Raw genomic sequence first — 9,115 nt, 5'->3', positions numbered from 1 at the left:
TAATTTAGTCTTGGAGGTTAGTTGTCTAGTTTGCAAAAGCAAGCAATGAATCTCAGTTTGTGCATTCTCTCTTTGTATTGCTCTAAAGTGGTCTAACTGCTGCACCATAGGTAGATAAATATCAGCATCAGAATCCAGCTACCATCAGTCCTCCTTTGTTCCTCACTCCCACCCAGCACCTCCAGACTCCATTCCGTCAATCATGCCTCTCAGATAGCCCCGTGATTGCAATCGACACTCAAATGATGAAAGTGAATAAAACTCATTACTGACAGTCAGTGTGAGTCATAGCTGGGCATTAAAAGTTGCATCTTGTCTGCAGCCGTTCATCCCTCAGACGTGCTTTATGATGGGGAGACCTGATCGAGTTCCCATCGCCTTTCTGCACCAATGTCTATCAATCCACCACACCTGCAGACATCACTTCTTCCCCAGTACCTAATGCATCTTGTGTTACTAGCCATCTAACTGCTTTTATCCTGCTGGTAGGAGAGGTTTTACTTGTGGGGTTTGGAAAAGTGGTGTCATAGAAGTCTGTGGTTGTTGTGTGTGGTTGTTGCATTAAAACAAATGAGCTACCTCTTTTTATTTTTAATTAAGCACACTCTGGAAAGTGGGAGCAGTTATTTCGTAGTAAAGACTGGCTGAACAAGACAGACCTCTGGACAGTCCCTTGCCTCCTTAGCCCCTCCAGCATTAAGCCATTACACTGCTGCTGTCATACTCTCCACCTGACTATACTAACCACTGCCTAAACAAGTCTTTACCTAATGTAAACTAAGTCAGACCAGTGACTCATCCACTGTCTTGGACCTCCTCCTAACTGGTCCTGTCCTCATAAACCCTGCACAGAGAGAGAGCACTGTTTACAGAAACACAGAAGTGGCTCACCTCTGATCTGCCCCTGCGATAGGAGGAATAAGAGACAGAGAGAGAATGAGAGAGAGGGATGGAGAGAGAAAAACTGAGGGAAAATGAGACGCCAGGGGTTACATGATTGCAGGACAAACTCATAAAAGTTCCATTAACCCGCGAGGAGTTAAAGAGGCCCTGTTTTCATCCAGCAGACAGCCATCACAAACAGAGCATAAACCCTATCCTCCTTCCTTACCTCCATCTTTCTCTTGATCTCTACAGACCTTGCTCCCATAATCTGTCTCCTTCATCCTTTACGCCTTTTCATTTCTTTTGCTTATGTTCCTTCCTAGTGGACAAGCACAGACATTCTAAACAGGTATCCACAAAATAAGGATTCTCCATTGTCTGTTTCCCCTGTGCATTTACACTCTACCTCCCTCTCTTTCCTGCTCTCTGCTCCATGGCTGACAAAAACAGGACTCCTTTGTTACACCCTCTACCCCTTTCATTTGGGTTCCTGGTCTGTGAGTCACAACCTGAAGACGCCACAGGTCTATAGGTCAGCGTCAGTTTGTCTGTCTTATTAAACCGGCTCGCCATTCATTCATGTCTGATGGCTTTCAAGTCAGTCTGAAGACAATTCTGAAGAGAAATCTGGTTATAGGCTGTTTATAGGGTATAAGCAATTGTGCTCAGTTTGCTCACACAACTAGGATACAATTTAATGAATTACTAACAAAATCAATATACTGTATGCATGCACACACACACACACACACACCCACTAAGAAAATATTTTGGACTTAATAGTGGTAGTCTGACTTTGCATTGTTTTAATGTTGTCCCCATCCAGTTTACTCTTTTTGTTACACTTTCAGTCTAGCTTTCTACTGTTGCAATATGCTAACTCAGCAGCTCTACTTGGATTGATTCTCTGCAAACCGCTGTGGCTTCTACCAGAAACAAAACACATCACTTCCTATATGTCAGGGGAGACCCACATAACCCTAGCTTTCAGAATATTGGAAGTGTAAACATTTTCCTGAACAAACTTGAACCACATAACTATGTTGTATCAATCTGGATTTGACAAGAGAATCAAGTGCAAACTGGTCATATAATTATATCAATAAGCTTCAGAGTATTACTTTAAACTTAATCATATAAAATTCTAAGTCTTCACTATATGATAAAAAGGATGTGTAAATTATTGTGCCATCATAAAAACAATCACAGTTTAATGAAGCTTTATTTATTCAACAAATCTCAATGATCTCAGTAGCTTTACTCTTATTAGTTTTTATTATATAATGTCTCTGAGAGGAGTGAATGTCTCCAACATCAATTTAATGACAGAAGAGTAATTACATAATGCTCAAATAGACTACTGAGTCAAATATATGGTATATGTGCAACTTGATAGTTATATGTCATAATACATCATATCATCAAGATTAATAATCTTCATGCATCCCAACCCTAATCCCACAGCAATGCATGTAATACTATACTATCTTCAACCTAACTTCAGTAAATACTTTAGTACATATGTTTTAGTTTTCCCCCTGTGGAATTATCCTCTGTAAAAACTTGCTTCAAGAGATACTTTGAGCACTGAATACATACACTCACACAGCTGACCCCACCTCTACCTTGTAAGTCACAACTGTTTTATAGATTCAGGGAGGTCTGCACCCAGCAAACAGTGTGAGTGTTCTTTCAAATCATCCATTAATGTCCTAAGCACAGACTCTTAGCTCTTTTTCTGATGCTCTCACTATCTGGTATCACCATCTCCCCTGTTTCCTTTCCCATGGCGTAACCTTACCATCCAAACTTATCTTGGCTGCCTGCCTGCGTGTGCACACACACACACACACACACACACACTGTGTTTTCATTCCTTGTGGGGACTTTACATTGACTTACATTTATTTCCTGTAGACTTATCCTAACCTTAACCATAACCACTACTTCCCTACCCTAACCCTGATCCTAACCTTAATGTAACCCTAACCTCATCCTAACCCTAAACCATGTTGCCACCCTAAAATTCTGTGATTTCCTTGTGGGGACTAGCTTCTGGTCCCCACAAGGATGGCTGGGTCCCCACAGTGTGCGTGTGTTAACAGGCTTCGGTCCTCATGATGTAAGTAATACAAAGGCACACATACACACATACAATGCCAATCCTGCATGGCATAGGAATGTGTTACTACTGCTATTCCTGGTAGGATTCCCATATTTGAACAATACATATGCAGTTTACATGGGAGCGAATACACAAAAATCCTAGTCATTTTTTAAACAATGGGTCCTTAATTTCCAACAAAGATAGACAAGCTGGTATCTCTCATCTGTAACTGGTGACCACTGATTTTGCCAACTAAAATCATAACTGTTACTGGCAGATTTGATCTTCTCTGGCAGCCAGCTAATTACATCTGTGAATTGGTTGACACTACCAACTCCAGCTGACTTCTTAATGTTTTTGAATGGCAAGGCTAGGCACATATATTTTTTAAGTATATTTCCATACACAGAGGCAATTCAAAGTCCTTAACACAATGCACACAGATAGATAAAACTTAGATAAAGCATTTGAAGGTGAATTATATTCAATTATTAAATGCAAATTAAAAGCAACAATTATATGACCGCACAAAGCATCAACATGCACGTGTAGATACCTATCACTGTTAGGATAGCTGTGGCAGACTGTGGATTCTCACTGTTCTCATTATTCTTTATACCCCACTTCTTCAATTTTCCCCAAAATAGCCTCTATCTATCTATCTATCTATCTATCTATCTATCTATCTATCTATCAGCCCCACAGACTCAACCCTCCCTAAATAAATAAATAGGGTCCATTCCTATTTGTTCACTTTATATCTTTATTTTGATGTCACTACACATGAGTCTCAATCCAGCAATGGGTACTTTTGAAATGTAAGCTTTTCATGTACAGTTAACTGCACCAAACTGTAGCCATTGATCAGCAGCACGACGCAGCACTTGAGAGCAGGTTGGGAGATGGGGAGGAGTTGAAGTCAGAGGGTCAGAGGGCTGGGAAATGGAGGAGTGGAGTGAAGGGGAAGCCCAGACACTCCAGTCTCCCAGGAGAGGACCAGCAGACTGGATGTGATGCTCATAGGACGGGGGCATAATGACGATACATCACTGCAGCAATGAGGTGCTCTATCACAGGCACACACACACCCACAGGCAGGCATACACCAGCAGACACACATCTACTGTGCACCTACATCAGCAGTGGATATCACATTGCCATCAAACCTTTGATCAGATGATGTCAAATAAACACAATTGCAGCATATTCACTGCTGTAAAAGATTATGGCAACAGGCATCTGATTGTCTGGGAAAGAAGGGCCACAACCTTTCCTGTAAACTTCAGCCGCCATCTTTGCCTAGAAGTAAGGCGGCCAACATGCAGTAAAATATGACATGTGGAGAGAATTGGACTGATTTGAAAAGCCATTGGCTGCTGAAAGAGTCATAAAACAATAACCCTCAGTTGTTAACAAAGTGCCTATTAAATCATTTAAAACAATATCACACAATGTGGTGTGCCCCGTGAGCGACTCCACAAAACCAAAACATCTCATCGGGAGCACAAGTAAACAAACAGTGAATAACAAACTATTAGGATAATTTCAGGATGTATGTTAGGATACAGTCATCATTCTCATTTCTCTAAAAATCCTATTTCAGTGTTTCCTGTTTGTGATCTGCTCAATAAACACAAAACACCACAAACCTGAACTTTAAAATGAAAGAGCACCTTAATTAATAGTTTGTAATGAGCTGTCCTCTTTGATGCTGCTCATTTAATTGCTTTTTGATTCTCCCTCCATTTCTGGTTAAATTCACTAATCCTCTTATGTCCAGGATATTCAGTCATCACGTGTCTATCTTAGAGTGAACAAATACAGTAACAAGCACATGTGTTAAATGTTCTTGCAATTCCCTGCTTCATCTGTCAAGGCAGAGGAAATACTTCCACTTGGAGAAGACAGAATTGCTTTTTTTAGCTGTGTGAGTTTCAGTCACTTCACTGCAAAGTGAAATATGGAGATGACCAATTTAAGAAAATTGGAAAAAAAAACTAAAAAAAAAAAAAAGCTATTGTGCTACAAGTTCATACACCAAGTTCATAAATCAAAATTTTGACCAAAGGTCATAATCCATAGGGCATGAGACTAAACACCTGCATGCCTTGTGCTACTGTACATGACCAAGATTGTTTTCTTGTGTACAATACTTCAGTACTGCATTCCAAACTGATGGAGCCATGTGTAATCTATAACCAGATGGTTAATTTCCAGCTTCTCGTCATCTTGGAAAACAATAACTTGAACCCCCATCTGTGATAACCCAGTTTTCTAAGAACAAGGGCACACACTCAAATCATTGCGCTAAATGCTGAAATCTTGTAAAATCATGATCTTTCTGTTTGATAATCCCTCAGTCAAAGTCTGATATGGCCCAGGACTATGGTTTGAGGACTCTAATGATGGCAAAGAGGATAAGAGGATGTGGGACTAACACTGTGATCCAAATACGGTTCCCCTTGGAGACTGTTATGGTTCAACACCCTAACAGCTGTTTTACAAGACCTGATACTAACAAACTCTCTCCATGCCCTATACCCTCACTATCAAATGAAATCTGTTGTTTGTGATGCATTCATAATTTTGACATACTTGTCTACACAAACCCTTGTAACTACCTGATACTCTGCAGCCTCAGAGAGGATTATTTTCCTGTCCCTACAACCTGAATGAGAAATCTTATTGTACTCTGTATCCTGTCTTTGTTTTCTTGGTGTGCCACTTTAGTACCCTACAGGACACTGACATGTTTGTTCAGTTGTAAACACAGGAGAATCTGGGATATGTCACTCAAAGCTTTATTTCCGCTTGAAAGCAGAGGTAGAATCAAAAGATACAGAGAAGCTCAAATCATTGCTCCAATCATTAAATGCCTCTTAAAGCTATAAGAAAATAGTTGCTATCTGCTCAGGTGTTAAACTCACTCTAAAACGTACTGAACTGGGGTAGGTGTGGGTGTAGTGGGTATAGTGGGTGTAGTGGTTGGGGGTGGGGGCAAAACAGTCCAAGAGCGCCACACACGTGCTTTAAAGCTCCAGGAGCAAACCATATTAACGAACAGGGGGGTGGGGAGGAAAGATGGCATTGATTTGTGATATTATTTTGGTTTCTGTATGTCACTACATCTTTGAATTCATGCTCAGGTGCGTATTTGATCTATTGTGAAATATGTGTTCTATATTTAGTGTTGTCTTTGCACTGTTTTTTCTTTTTTTAACATCTTACGTTCCACTTGCATGGTAGGGTCCAGCGTTTTACCTACAGTGGCAAAAAACAAACAAACAAACAAACAAACAAACAAAACCCAGCTAGTGCATAAAATAAATCTATTTGTGTCTAACACAAGTAACTAGATATGCAACAGTTAATACTTTTCTGCATGTCTATGGATATGTTACTTTTCTGTTATGTTCTTTTTTATTTGAATGTGTTGAAATTGGATAAACTACATGTACTAGCTCCACTGGCTGACATATGCACTAGCTAGCTTAACTGTTTTGGTAGGCATACCAAAGAATTTAAGGCTAAATGTCGCCATATATGGCTACTGCCGTCTAGTTTACATACGTGCGTAATGGTTTTGGGTTGATTTACCAAATGTGAAAATCAGCCACTTTGTACCGACTCCCAGTTTTAAAGCAAAGAGGTGTTTCAGACCATTGTGTAACTACTGTAGCCCTGTCTGCTCTGCAGGAAGGTTGGTGGGCTATGGAAAAAGTATCATTCTCTACTGAATTACTCACTGGCACAATAGAAATATGCCACAACCTACAAGTTTAAATGTGAAAGGTGTTTTATCAGATTCTTTCCTCCCTTGAACGAGCTCTGTCATGTTACACACAATCTCTGTTAAAAAAGCCCAACATTGTGAGTTTACTTACGTTAAAGATAATCATTTTCAAGGCCACAAAGATAATTTTTGCATTAATGTACACAGAAATTCCGTCTCCACTCGATTTGAACAACTATTTAAGAGGATTTTTTTATGTCCTGAGTCCATCCTGCTCCTTTTGTTGCTCTTCAATATCACATACGCACGTAGCAGCCGGGCCATTTGCTGCATATAGCTGTCTCCGGTGCACCGTAAATAATGTTGATAAAGACGCCGCTGAAAACGACTTTCACGCGTATCTCACCCCCCGATTGATTTAACATGACCTCCTTTTTCCAAATGATATTGGAAGCCCATTTAAACAGATGAAGGCTTAAACTGTCTTGCTTGTATGCGCATTAATCTCCCATTCATCATCATTACTGTGTGATTGGTCCGTCCACGCCTCCGCCAGGCTCTTGCGTTAGGAGAAGGCCCTGTAAATTAGGATGTAATCCAATTTTAACAGCAGTAGCAGCAGCCACAGACCCATTTTAGTGTCTTTTTGAATTTGCTGTCAGTGGACAGCTGCACTGCACCGCCCATATCAAAATGCTTTGTCCTAGTTGTGGATGCTCTAGAGCCCCAAGCCAATTCTCACCAATAAGATCCTATAAGGCTGATGTAATTGCTGTTATGTGTGCAGGCTATATGAACGCATCAAATGCTGAAGCTCAGTCATACCTAATCGTCTAGAGATTAAATGCATGTTGATGCAGTATTAGGCCGCGGAGGAATCCGCCGAACAGTTTATGCAGTGAAGAAAGATGGCGATCCATATGCGTGGCGGTGTGAATGTGGTTATAATTTACCGTACTTTAATGTGTCATTCTGACACAGTGTGGCGCAGGTTTAGAACGTGATAGTGCGCCTACTCCTGTGTAACCAAATGAAAAGTAGGTCCAAGTTTCCCAGCCTGTTAAAATTAACCCACTATGAAACTAAAGTTTTGCGGAGACTGCGCCATTTGAATATTCAGCTGTGCCCGATCCATTCATCTTTATTTTATTATGTACAAACCAAAGCCATTTTCATGTATGACCCGTGTTCGTATCATGTTTAAAAACACCGGCTGATAGTATACATAAATCTGCCTTGTGGTTTCTCCCCGACCCAAGCTGCTTAAACGGTGTATTATTCCAAACATATGCATTTTAATCAGCTCGGTCACACTTACAAGAACTCCAGTTAATAAGGCCATCAATCAAAGGCGTGTGCAAGAGGGAGGGTTGATCGGCGCAGTGTGTGTGTGTGTGTGTGTGTGTGTGTGTGTGTGGACGCGGTACTATCTGATTAGAATGAACCTTTTGCCTCAGAAATCATTAGCGGAGGATACAAATCTGAATTTGGTGTCTTGTTTTCTGTGTTGGGTACAGAGTTCGTGGTCATGAATACTTGGCAAAGATTCATGCTTTTTGGAATTACAGGTCGAATGACCGCATTTCATCACAAATATTTAGGTTATAGCAGTATTTTTGAAAATGCAGTTTTGTTTGTGAGATTATAGCTACAAATTCTCATCTGGCCAATACTTTTGCAGGCTTATACTTTGAGGTTCATGTCCCACCTTTTCCCACAGATTACAGCAATAAATTCTTATCTATATATGACATAAAGATGTGTGTGTCTGTCCGCTGGCCATGGCACCTCACCAATCCTATTACGCACAGAAAACTCTTAATTTGCGCAGCCCCAGTCAAATGCGGGCAATTAAGATCCCACTGAATGGTGGCGGGCCTCTCTGAGTCATTGATCTCTTTGCATTTCCAATATCTTCAGACAACTAATTCTGTCTTGTTTATTAAGTGGTCGCAGAGAAAATATGAGTGGCGTTTATAGAGCCCGGGGACCACTTAACTGTCACGCTCAATCTAGCGGCCCCGTCAGGAGATATGGGGCCACACTAGTGTTTTGACACCGACCACTTGAGAGCAAAATTAGCGTTATTATTGGAGGCGGATGATCGTGATGGAGGTGGGGTGGGGGTAATACCAGTTTTGATCATAGTAACCCCTTAATACCCTACTTGTGTTGAACGAAATAAAATGACCTGAAAGGAGCAGAACTTGTTTAAATCTAATTTTATTTAGTTGTCTCCGATTAAAGTACATTTAGGTTTTAGGAAACGGTATTCTTGGCTCTTCAAATACACCATAAAGACGTTCAGAGGACAAACACTCCATTGCTCGCTTAATTATTTGCCAGTGTTTATTGCAAATTAGACGTAGAGAACCCCCCCCAATTAAAGA

Source organism: Monopterus albus, unplaced genomic scaffold, assembly GCF_001952655.1.
Source record: "Monopterus albus unplaced genomic scaffold, M_albus_1.0 scaffold143.1, whole genome shotgun sequence".
NCBI classification, from domain to species: domain Eukaryota; kingdom Metazoa; phylum Chordata; class Actinopteri; order Synbranchiformes; family Synbranchidae; genus Monopterus; species Monopterus albus.
The sequence above is the reverse complement of the archived record's forward strand: the minus strand, read 5'-3'. Positions refer to the sequence as shown.